Consider the following 13126-nt stretch of genomic DNA (forward strand, 5'->3'; position numbering starts at 1 on the left):
ATTTCATCCAAAGACAGCAATAACCTACTGCTTCTTTCCCTGGCGTATGTTATTGTGATCTAAAAACGTGGTGTGTACATTTCAGATTTAGTCTGGTTTTCTGTTTTTACAGTTAAAAACAGACCATGAAGATTACTTTGCACAGGGAAAAATGCTATCTCCTTGTAAAAAGAGATGATAAACATGGAAAATGGGGGGGGGGGGGGAAGCTACAGTTTGTTTTTAAACTGTTGAAAATGCACAGTCCCATCTCCTAAATTTTCTCTCTGGCTGAGTTGAATCAGACAGACCTTGTCTGTTTCAGCCCTATAGAATCCTTTCAGCAATAGTTAGTTCTTAGCATACTAGTTATTTTTTATTCACCTTTTTCTTCATGAAGTCAGTCTGGCTACTGCAGACAGCTTTTGTGCTAGTAAGAGTCAAAAGAGGCTCTTGAGTGGCAGATAGGTGCTGACATAAGAACCTGGCACTCTAGGGAGAGAAAGAAATTCATTCAACTTTCCTTTTCTATCTCTTCCATGTACTGTAACCTCTCCTTTTTTCTACTCCATAGCTACCATAATAATTCTCTTGCCCACTGAATGCAAAGAGTGGGCATATTTTTTTCATATTGTAATATGGAAATATAGCCAAGCTGAATAATGTAGAATCCAACTATTTTTGTGTTCCAGAATACATGTGGACAAGTCATGACTAGCAATCTGCGGATGCTTTCATGCAACAGACAGCTGATTTGTAGATGAAGGACTACATGTTATAAGAAGCTGTGGCAGCATATCCATAAAATGCAATGGAGCCATCATTTCACCTCCACTTTTAAATTGGCTTTTACTAACCAAATAGAATTCATTCACTGGCTAGGCTAGTTATTCCGGTTCAGGTTTAGATTTTGTGACCATCTTAATTTTGAAACTGCTAAGACTTACACTCCAACTTTCTTTGCTAATTCATGAAATGGGACATGTGAACAATTATTCCTGGTTTCCAGACTGCAAATGACATGGGGATTTTTTGGCTGGATGTGGTAAGTGCTCTGATCCCATGCATGGTTTTATACTTCTAGATAATTGCCAGTTGTGTAGAGGCTATTTAAATAGAACATAAGATACAGGATACACCACAAAATATTTATAGCAGTGCAGTGTATACCATCTGTCATGGACAAACGAACATCAAAAGCAATAGTTCAAATAGTCCTTCAAAAGACTTGTTCTCTTTAAGTTCTGGGAAAAATCTAGATCAATGAATATAAACATTTAATGATCCTTTTAACATGCTCATCTTAGAGATTTAAGTGTTAACTTTTCTATCCCAAGAATAACAGAGGTTATTATTTAAGTAACGGTATCTAGGAGCTCTGCTGTAAACAGTGTTTAGCTCCATAAACATCCCTGTAATGGTTTATAGTAGCTGAGGATGCAGCCACTTTGTCTTGTAGACCTCTTAACCTAAACAATCAACATTTATACCGATAATGAATCAACAATATAAACAATGCAGTATGTTGTTTGCTTTAATTTCCCTGCTTTTGAACCAATACAATTTGCCACTGTTTTGGGTTTTTTAGTCACATTTAAAGAAAGATATCTTTGGAAGTTCACCACCTAGTTAATTTTGGGATGCAAATGATTAATTTGTGCAATAAAACTCTTCGGTTGATACCTTAATACATTTGATGCTTTACAAACCATTTTAATTCTCAAGTAGTAAGACAGAAAAGAATATTTTTGTATTCTTCACTTGGGACTCCTTACTTATTCTGAAAGATCAAAGCTACTTAGCAACACTTGCATGCCCATGCTGCCACCCTCAGAATTTGGATGTGAGTCTGTAATCAATGGCAACTACACTGTAACAGTAAATGTTCTTTCAAAGCAAACTAGCTATAGAGTCTTGGGACATGCATAAAGTCACATTTAGAAAGTCCTGCTTTCCCAAGGTTGGCCACAGCTGTTTCTTCTTTTTTGTGATCAATACATTGTCTTAATCTAAAATACATAACCTTATTATAATGCAAATATTTATGCCACATTAGAATCAGGCTTGCTCTTTTCACAATAGATAAGCTTCCTGTATTATTACAGATAACGAAAATCCAATTTCTGAAAATGTTCTGTTACTGTTTCTTTTTTCCTCTGCTTTTTATTAGTGAGAACTTGTAATTATTTGGTCTTATTCAGACATTCCAGAGGAAGGACTGAAGTCATATTTCCCACACATTGGGATTCTGATCATTGAAATTCACTTCTTTCTCTTTTCTATTGCCTTTAAATAAAGGAATGTACTAGGCAAAAAGACTCAGCTCAGTCTGGAATGGTACAAGTGCAAGTCAGGAATAACTGAAAATAGTTTTGATCACCCTTTCAAATCCTAGATTAAGCAGTTTTGCTAACACTCAAAGAAATTCACTGGAACCTTTTGATTTTTTGCTCAATAGGTAGAAAGCTTCTTTTCTTCTTCTTCAGGCTCTTACTCTGCCAATGGATATTTGTTCTGTAAGTAGCACTGACATGAAAAGTCTGAAGTTGTCCACTTTCCTCCCTTTGACCAACATTCCCTTGGTAAACAGAGTACCATGAGGAGAGCAGTCATAATCCTCTAAGTTTAGCTTTGTGAAAAAGCCACAGTGAAAGCTGTGAATGCAAACTTAAAAAAACTCTGCAAGCCTTGCCAGCATCTTTCCAGAACACTTATATGAGATTCCAATTTAATAGTACCCCTAACAGTTTCTTCCAAGTTAATAAAATACGAATGTAGAAATAACAGGAGCTATACCCTTAGCTGAAGTAACTCCATTTAGCAACATGGATTTCAATGTTGATTGCAATGCTAGTTCTCTGATCTGTTGAATTATGCTTATTAATTGAATTAAACTGACTTTTGCTGCCTCTGGGCTGAGCAGTCAGGATGAGTAAGGGCCAGGCTGCTTCTGCAACAGGGAAGTAAAGGACAGAAGTGGAACTGCAACAGAGACACAGAATCACAGCCCTGAAGAGAAAGTCAAGGCCACCAACAAGGAGAGCACTGCCCTCTTAGGAGGGCCCTCCACACTCAGACATAGAGACAGGCTGCTCCAGCACAACATGCCATCTCACATTCCACAGTCAAGCTTTGATGGGCTTCGGCATAACCAAACCAGACAGTGAGCACGTGGCCTTTTTGCTTCCCCATAACTGCTTGCAGGGCATACACATGCAGCCAGTTGCACTGGGTTGATGTCTACCTACCCAAAGCTCTCTACATTCTCTTCAACTTGGTGAATTTGGTAACAAATCCAGCTGGCCGGTATAAATCCCAGGGAGTTCAGTCTGGAGTGTTCTGTGTTTCAGCTGACTGGAAAAGTGTGAACAGCTCACACAACTCTCCTCAAGAGAGTCCTGCGAGTCTGCCCTGACCCTCCTAATCTCATTGCACTGAATAAGCTGTCACTATTGTTAAAGAAAAGATAAAATAAGTAAGATGTCTCAACAAGGGCGCAGAGGAAGATAAATATTATAATGGTTTTTACATAAGTGGAAGTACTTGCTGTTGCAGTCAAACAGGCATCCAATGGTGGAGCCAGAAAGATACAAACTGGCATCCCAGAGTACAGTCCCTTGAATATATGTGTTGCTGCCACCAGAAAACCACAGATCAGAGGTCTCCCACAGTCTCCAGAGAGTTGGGGTTTTTTCCATCATTACTCTTGCTGAGTTGGAGTCCTCCTGAATTTACCCACTGAAATCAGTCACACTGCTCTTAGGGTACATATAAACATGGGAGGCAAAATCTGGCACTGACTTCTTTTTAAGGGACTTGATGAGCCAAGCAAATAAGACTCCACTTTGGCACTGAATTTGAAGATACCGGGAGAAGGCATGGGGTGGATGAACAAATATTATTCTGAATGCAGTCCCCAACCCCTGTGGAGGAAAACATGTTGCCAATACCTCATTACTAGCTAAACACTGTTTCCCATGGGACAGCAAACTAAATAATTTAGCTCTCCTTCTCTGTTAATACTCCAACGCATGGTGCTGTATTTCAGTGGGTCTTGTCTCCTCTATAATGAACAATACCATGTTCAGAAATCAGCCTGGTTTTAAGCAGGGTTAGGGGTATGTGGGGAGGGTGTAGAATAGGTAGGGAATGCCACAGAACAAGCCTTGCATTTCTAGGCTGAGATAAATATTCATCTGTCCCAAATATATGAACAGGACCATCCTCAACAGGAGACTTAGGGTGATGGGACTCCCTGATGACCTCAGAAGTGAAAGAACAGATGAGCCCTGTCTTCTTTATTAAGTGATCCTGGCTCCAAGTGCTTTCTGATGGCATAGATGACAGAAAGAACATTGGACTCTCTCTGCCCTCAGAATAAAGTGAGTCACATAGCACCATCAATTTTTAAGCCAAGCTGCTCCACTGGAATCAGTGCTTGACTTCTTAAAAATTGCGCATTGATCTACCCTTTTGATGTAGAGAAATGATGGTCTCTATACCAAACAGGGCAGTACTGTACTCTCTAGTCCGTGCAGCGAGAGATTTAGACTCCAGTGATAATAGGAGAGGGCCCTTTGACAGATGAACTGTAAGTATTATTGCCTCCAGAAATGGTTCTCTATAATAAATGTTGCTTTTTTTGCAGTTTGATTTTGTCATTCATGTGGGATTCATGTCATTTAATAGTAGCTACGTAAGCATGAGGTGTTTCGTATAGTTTATTCATCAGTGTTCTTTTTATAGGTAACAGAAGAAATCAGCCCCACCACAAGTTGATTCATGTCATCCACCTCAGCAAATTGTCATTGTCTGCACACTATTTATATCTTTGTGAGTTAGTTAGACTCGTCTTCTCCCCAAGTAAATCAAGAGCTGAAAGTCTTACTGAACAGGAAATGGATGAAACCTCCAAAGTAGTTTTTATTTTCAAATCACATCCATACAGATCTTCGGGCTTTTTGTAGAAACAAATGAGGTGTCCATGCTTTAAAGGCAAGGTGAAACTCTTTTCAAAAGAAAAAAAGAAGCAAGGAAAAGAAGAAATAAATGCTCTCCTACATAAAATCATTTTTATGAGAAGGCATAGAGTTAGTGGTATGCAGCCCCCTACACCTCTTTCCTTCATGTCCACAGCCACAAATTCTCAGTGCTCCCTGAGCCTTAAATTTCTTCCACCTACCTCCCTTCTTGAAGATACTCAGCTCTGATAACACTGTGCCAAGTTTTCTGTGTCTATGCCCAGACTCCTGTGAAAACAATCTTTTTAGCAACACAGCTAGTCCTGGAATCCATGTAGATATCAAAGATCTGGGTCTTTGTCTCCCTCCTTACCTACATACGGGTAATAGGGCTTTTTAGACATGTGACTTGAGATTTGTAGTCCTTTTAAAATGAGGTTTTGTGGGAAGATAAATCCTTCAGTGTCACCACATGTCACAAGTGCAGGAAAATTACATGTTCTCCACCTATTAAAGGCCACATTTGGATATATTTACACAAAAAGAAAGATCCAGCAGTCTTAAGAGTAGCAAAGATACTCGTGCATTTCATGTATTCAACTAGATTTAAGAGAAATACAGAAGAGAGAGAAAGTAATTTGAACACTACCTAGGAGTTACTACCACGAGGAGATTGGGAGTGGGTTTGTACTGAATAGTGAGCAAGCAGGAGATTCTACAAAGTGCTGCAAATCTTCATGTGGATCACTGAGGCAGTGCGAGCCATATACAGTTGTTGTGAGCATCTAGCAAAGTATTTAAAATTATTCTGCTTAGCCAACCATGACTTTGTGATCTGAGGTCTATCATAACAGTTATTACTTATAGAGAGTGACCTCACTTTGCTATTACTGAGACAAATCACTCCATCTTTTTCACATGTCCTTTTGGAAATGAAAATACTTGGGAGGAAAAGGTAGCATTTTCAAAGGCTTACTGGTGGCTAAGTGTTGAGCTGAACCATCAACTACCTCTTGAACAGCCAGACATAAAAGAAATACAAAGTATTTTTAAGCAGCTAATGCTCATTCGTTTCTCAAGCACTGAGCAGCTCTAGAAAATGCCTAAATGCCCACTGTACTCTAGCAGTGCAAACATGTGAGGAACTGTTGCTACCCAACATGTCATGTGAGTTTATAAAATCTGGTGATTTATTTCTTTCTTCAGTTGCTGGTATTTTGTCACCAATCACATTTGCCTAGATAAACAGTGCCTCAGGCAATTAAGGAACACTTATTTTGGGAAGGACGCACAATCTCATGGTCCCCTGAGGCCTCTGTCCCAGCTCCCAAGGTGAAACTCAAGTCTAAGTAACTGCTGTAGCCTTTCCAAGATGCTCACATAAGGAAAAAGCTGCCCCTGCAGCCATCCCAGTTTGTACTGTATGACGTCAAGTCATCCCTTTTGCGGAAGTCAAGGAAAGATAAATGATGAAGTAGCTGGAGTTGTCTAGACTCCCCTCCCCACACAGGCTTGCCTCCATCACCTCTTTTGAGCCATACTGACACAACGTGTAATACAATGCATAAAACAAAGACTTTCCTGACCGGGCTTTTTAACATCTTACTCACAAATTCAACACCATTAATCTTTGTTTGGAAAGCCAGGGATATTACTTTCTATAGCAAGTAAATAATCATTCTTTGTTATTACTTGCTCTCTATAATAATAAAGATGCATATTTTTCTCTTCTGTTTTGTACTAAGGAGACAGAAAGACAATGCAGGCTGTTCTCTTGCTTTAGGCGAGTCCTTCTTGTCTCCCAATTCATACATATCCATACTTCCCTCCTTTATAAAACAAGTAACTCAGCAATATCTACTTCTCTTTCTCATTTACGTTGCCTCCACTAAAAGAACATATTCAGATATCAACTGATCAAATAGGGCAATTCATCCATACATAATTGCATAATTTTGGGCTTATCTGGAAGAACTGTAAGGAAAATAAGGATTTTCCCACAGGAAATTCATACACGAGTAGAATGTAAATTTGGTAAATGCACAAAAATGCGTGTCATTCAATTCCTTCTATAGCAAGAATCTCAAACTGAGAAATCAAGTCACCTAAAATAGTGCTTTAAAAATCATACAGATGAGTCATATTAATTACAGAATTGCTCCCTTCTTTGCAAAAAGGACAGGGTGTATTTTTCACAATTCATTAGATTCCATCAGCTAGTATTTAGAGTTCTGAGAGTCCCGGGTAGAAAGAGCTATTGAAGTGTAAAATATGTATTGTTATTGTTGCTTGTTGTTATTTGATACCCTTCACTTTCCACTCTAAGGCATGCTAAGTATAAAAGAAAATTCAGGCTATAGAGACAACTCTTCTAAAAATATCAGCCCATTATTATTTTTTATTTCTTATTGAGAAAGGGTGAAAAACACCCATCAAAAATATTATAAGCCAGTTGCACCCTTTTGATGCAATCCTATGCCAGTGAAGACCATGTAAATTCAGTAGGAGCAGGATTAAAGACTTTACTGGAACAGCAGTGGTATATTATAGGAAGTTTTCATATAATTGAAAATCCTCCCAGCAAAAAAGTGATTTGTAAGGTGACACCGTGTTTGTGGCTGAAGAGAGAATTTTAAACCATGCAGCACGTGCCAAGCCACTAGTTTCTGGTCCTGCAGCTTTCCCATGAAAGAAGACTACTCAGCACTGCTGTATTTCTCAGCCTGGGAATATAACTCTGCCTTACCTCTCCTTCTTGCTATGAGCAGCTTCACAGTAAGACCACATCACACTGGCAAAAACTAGTTGTCTTAATGAGTGTCCTAAATACAACACCTTACTTCCTCTGCTGCTCAGCAAATCTCTGCTGCTGAAAGATTTTGCTGTTCAGTTCAGAAACCTAAAGACAGTTGAGTTTGCAACTGCTTTATAAGAAGCTCCTTAAATCTTAGAGCCAGATTAAGTGAATGCACAAAAGTTTCCTACTTTTCCAAGGAAAAAAAAGCATGTAATATGAGCCTAATTTAACAGCAATGTAGTAAGTAGAAATGTTGCCATTGGACACAGCAGGATGGACATCACCCCTACCACACACAGCTCCCAAAGATTTCCACACGAGCTTAACGCACATATTACACAGACTGGAATCACAGCCCTCTGTGCCTCTATCCTGTCCTCTTTCAAGCAGAGGAGTCACACTTTCTCTCCTCTGTTAGGGACTTGGGGTTGAACAAAAAATTTACCTATACAAAACAAGTGACTCTCCTTAATAACCTGTTACTATCAAATACTTGTATCCATTGATTATCCCATAAGATGATCAACACAAAAGCCACTGTATCTTTTATGGCAAAGGAAATTGCTCAAATAACATATAGCTACTTCTGTATTAGTAGAGACTGTACTGTACAATGAAGCTTGAATGATTTCCCTCTGAAATGGAAGCCATAACCATCCATGGCTGATCAAGCATCTGCATTTTGGTGGTTATGGTACCACCTTAATATCTTTTGTCTCTACTTGTGGGAAATCTACAAAGCATTTTTGCCACTGACTGACGTTATTGTGCCAAAATAGAGACATGAAGTTTCCCATTCAGCAAGTCCATTCAATTATTTCCCATTTATTTAGTCTTCTTTTAAAGCCTTTACTCTTACAAGATTTCCATTAGACTAGGAGGTTTAAAAATTACCACTGGGCCAATACAACAAAATTTGTATTAAACAAAATGATAGGGAAAATAATATCAACATGCCTCTGATGTAATTATCTCTGATCTCAACACAATTCTTTTTAGTTTTTAAAAGTACTCACAGAATGAAGCTGTCTGAACACTGAGAAACAGTTAATCCTGCTTTTTGTAATTTTTCTAGTCAGGGTAAAGCTACCTAATACACAAATACACACATTTCAAGCAAATATGACAGAATGGGGGCATTACAGTTATGATACTCTATGTATATTTGGAACTGTGGGTAAATTTAGTAGAACTGCTGCAGTTCCTTGATATATGTACAGTCAATAGCATCCTCTGAGTAAGAGAGGAATGAGCCACAATCACTTGTTGGTTAAAGATAAAATCAGGAGTGAGAGTCTCTCTGGAAACTGGATGTACAATTCAGAATCCTAATCGTCATCAGCAGAAATTGAGCCTTTATACCACCTCACCTTCACACCACCAGTGCCACATGCATGGTACCTCATACAGAACAGTGGCCGAGTTGCATGACTGGAACCACTCCTGAACATACTCTGTGAACTTCTGACACATAATGAGTTAAGCGAAACGTAATGCCAGTTTCCTACCTCCTTGAAGCAATGTGAGTTTCTGCACCTCTGTACTCTGAGGGCCTCATCCAGCTTTCCTGAGCACCTGTACACTCATTTGAATGGGCTATGGACCTGGTTGCTGCCTCTGAACCTCTTTGCTCAAAAGAGAGGTTGGAAATTCAGAGCTGAGCCCTTGAGCTTGAGAAAAGACTTTCTAATGCCACATCTCATGCCTAACACAGAACTAAACAGGATGATGCATGTGACAGGGTCAGGAATGGATGTAAGAGCTGCAATCCTGTGTCCAACAGCAGGTACAGAGGTTAGCTTATGCTGATCTGACTCTTTTTATATCTGTTTGCCAATAGGATGAGTTTGAACCTAATTCTTTTAATTAAGAACCTAATTATTATGATGTATTGGATAAGGCCTATTCTATGTCTTTAAGGGGCAACAGTTATTTAATTAATATGTCCAGACAACATGTTGTCAGGTATATTCAGGGTGATCAGAATGGCAGCAGTGCTGGGTTGTCTTAGTCCAAAGACAGAGCAAAGTCATCTAGGGAACATCACCAGGGTGAGCAAACCACCTTTCTTTCCTAGGGCCCTACAGGTTTTTCTAAGACTAAAAGTTTGTCTACTTTTGTCATATATATGAACCATTTAAAGAAGATATTCTTTTTTCTTACAAACCTTGAATCTTTAACTTCTTATTAATATACAAGATTATAATGAAGCAAGCTAACTCTAAGTTTCCTATAAGTGACTTTGATTATACTTACCACATCAAGAACTGTTCTACAGAGAATTAAGTTTTGTGAAACAAATGTACAACATTTCCAGAATAAAAGGAGAATCAGGCTTACAGGTTGTTTTTAAAGCATATTTTAAGAAGCAAGCAGACCTGATCAGATGTCAAGAACCAATTTGTTCATGTGAGATTTGCCAATGGTAGGCTCTAAAAGTAAGTGAGAGCTTAGTTTCTATTTCACAAATCCTGATCATATCAGTTAGTTTCATGCTGTTAGATTAACTTGCACGCTGAACTTTCCAGAGACAGAGGGGAGAAGAAGATAAGGGGAAAAAAAGTGAAGAGAAGCCTAATAGAAAGGCAAAGGGAATAAAAAGAAGCTGGAGATGCGACATAAAAGCCATAAAGAATACAGAATTGCTAGGATTAAAAACAAAGGGGGAGGGTGTGATATGCCAAAAGGGAGAAGAAAACAAATGTTCCTGATTAACAAGAAAAGAAAATGAGGATTTACTGAGACTGACAGAGGGAAGGCAAGGCACCATTTCATTGTCTGTAGCTGAGGGGATAAGACAAACCACAATGCATTTATTTTGCCCTCAGAGCTAAGTAGTGATTATTCCCATTCCATCTAAGTGTTTTACACTCACCCATGGAGGTTGTGATCTTTCTGCTTCTGCATCACCCTGTGGAAAATACTGTTAGAAATGTAGTAGGATCTACTCTCTGCTCGATTGTATTTACTTTCTTTATAAAATTAAAAAATAAAATACCACAAGGTCAAAGGGAAATTCTATGTTCAAGCTAGCTTGGGTCAGATCTTTAATATTAAAATTATTAAGATCCCTATGGAGCTACACTAATTTACACCAGCAGGGTATTTGGACTCTGTCCATTCAAGTACAGCCTAAAGCAGATACCTAATAAAACAATTAAAATTAAAAGTGACATCACTTCACTGAAGTTAGCATATTGTACTGTGCTGAGGCCAATGGAGTGCAGTTATATTAACCAGGTCCTACACTGCTTTGCACTTCAGTATTATTAACTTCAGTATACTTTAGTTTTTACACCAAATTTCAAAAATGTTTGTATCTTTCATTTAAGAGCACACAGCAAATTTCCTGCAGTTTAATAATATTCTTCTTCAGCTCCTTTTTTATTTTTGTAGCATGAGACACCTTTTAATGCACATTGCCCAGATCCTAGTTCCATCAAAAGAGCTCATGTCTAAGTACTGCCATGGTTTAATTTTCACCTAACATAGGCAAAGGGCAAGGATATAAGAACACTATACTAGCTTGATCCTGTGGTTCACTTAGCCTTATAATCCTGTATCTTTCTCCAATAGCGGCCAGCAAAACTACTCAAGCATTTTTTACAATTTGTGGTATAAATTGTTCTCTCCATTAATATTTCCTTACTGGGATAAGCATGGAAATTAAACACCCAGTTTATCACCCCTTTCAAAAATAATTTTGAATATTCTTCTTATTATTCTTGTTATTAATTGACTAGAGTCCTTATGAATGTAGTTAAATTTTTGGTCTGAATGGTTGGGATTTTTTTGCAAATAAATGTGTGAGGTTTGTTCAGAGTTATCAAAATTGCCCACTGCTGAGAGAATATTTCCCAATTAGGTCTAATTTTAATATTTTACATGTTATTCCCCATCCTATTCCTTATGCTTCTTAATGTCTTTTTTGAGTTCTGGCCATAGCTAAAGTCTTCATTAAGCTGCCTGTAACAACATCCAAATCTCTTTCCTGAACTGAATAATTAATTCCAAATCCTTTCCACTTTCATAGATGCTTTAATACTTTGCATGTATTGATGGCAAGTCTCATTTGCTGTCATGATCCTGGTGAAGCTCATCCATCAACATATAGCACTGAATAAGACCATGGGGCTGCTATGTCTGGAAGCACTTCACCACATAATTGATGTTTAAACCTGAAAAACCAGTATGAATATCTTTCCATTCCCAGACACCATAAATCAGTCTTCCTTAGTGATGACTAAGTGATAACACCTGTACCTCTGCAAATTTTGCTGCCTTTCTGTTCACAATCTTTTTCAGGAATTACTAAGTATATTAAGCAATGTTGCACCTCTTGCAGAAGGTCAAATTATTTGGTTTATACTTTACTTGTCAGGAAGTCAGGAAGAAACTCCTTAATTTCCTGTCTCTTCAAATACAAAGACCCAAGCTCAATGTTTACATAATCTATAAACCACCTTATCAAAATATAAGGGCTATGAAAGTCAAGGGTAATGTGTTCTAGAATTCTGATACACATTTTTTCCCCCAATTCTCATGAAATATGAATCGGAATCATGAGGAATTAATGAATTCTCCCCCCACCCCACCCCCCCAAGAGAATCTGTTCCTGGAAAGAATAAACTTAGACTAAGGTATTATAAAAATGCACTGAAATGCAGTATGGAACAATTCAAATGCTTTCAGAAATAAAAAACAATGGGTTACAGTGCAATATTAAGCTGGTGAGAGCTCACTGCTTTATTGTGCTCTGAGTTTGTTTTCTCTCTCCACTGGTTTTACTTTTTTCCATCTTTAGGAAAATAAAAAAGATTAAATTAAGAGGTAATAAAGAGAGAATCTGATCTTCAGATACGAGTTTTAATAACTTAGGCTCCTTTTAGCAATCATAACCTGAATCTAATAGAGGAGAACAGAGAATCTTCCACAGGAAAGTAGTACTTCTCCAGCACTTCTTCACCATTTCTGTCATTCCTAGAAGCCTGTTTACTTGACTTGTAAGAGATTCTGGCACTTTGGCATATGCCAAGAAAAAAAGGGAGAGTCAACTCATCCACACCATACACATTTCTAGGCCCTGCAAGCACTGCAAAAGATAATCAAGTGGTTGTTCCTGACCCTTAGTGCTCCCAAGATCCCTTGTCTAACATTGCTACAAGGAGAAGACAACGTTCATCATGAAAATGAGGAGAGGGAATCTCAGCCAAACTGCATCAAACATGAGAACAGTAATAAGAAGTTTTTGTAAATTGAGTTTACAATCTGGTGAGAGGTCTGAACACCTTCACAATATTTCAAAACTCTAGCATCTCACTAAACATGCATATGGAAACTATGAGACTTCCTACAGCTTCTGTGTGCAACTCCCACAGATGAGATGGCA

Source organism: Strigops habroptila, chromosome 9 (assembly GCF_004027225.2).
Source record: "Strigops habroptila isolate Jane chromosome 9, bStrHab1.2.pri, whole genome shotgun sequence".
NCBI lineage: Eukaryota > Metazoa > Chordata > Aves > Psittaciformes > Psittacidae > Strigops > Strigops habroptila.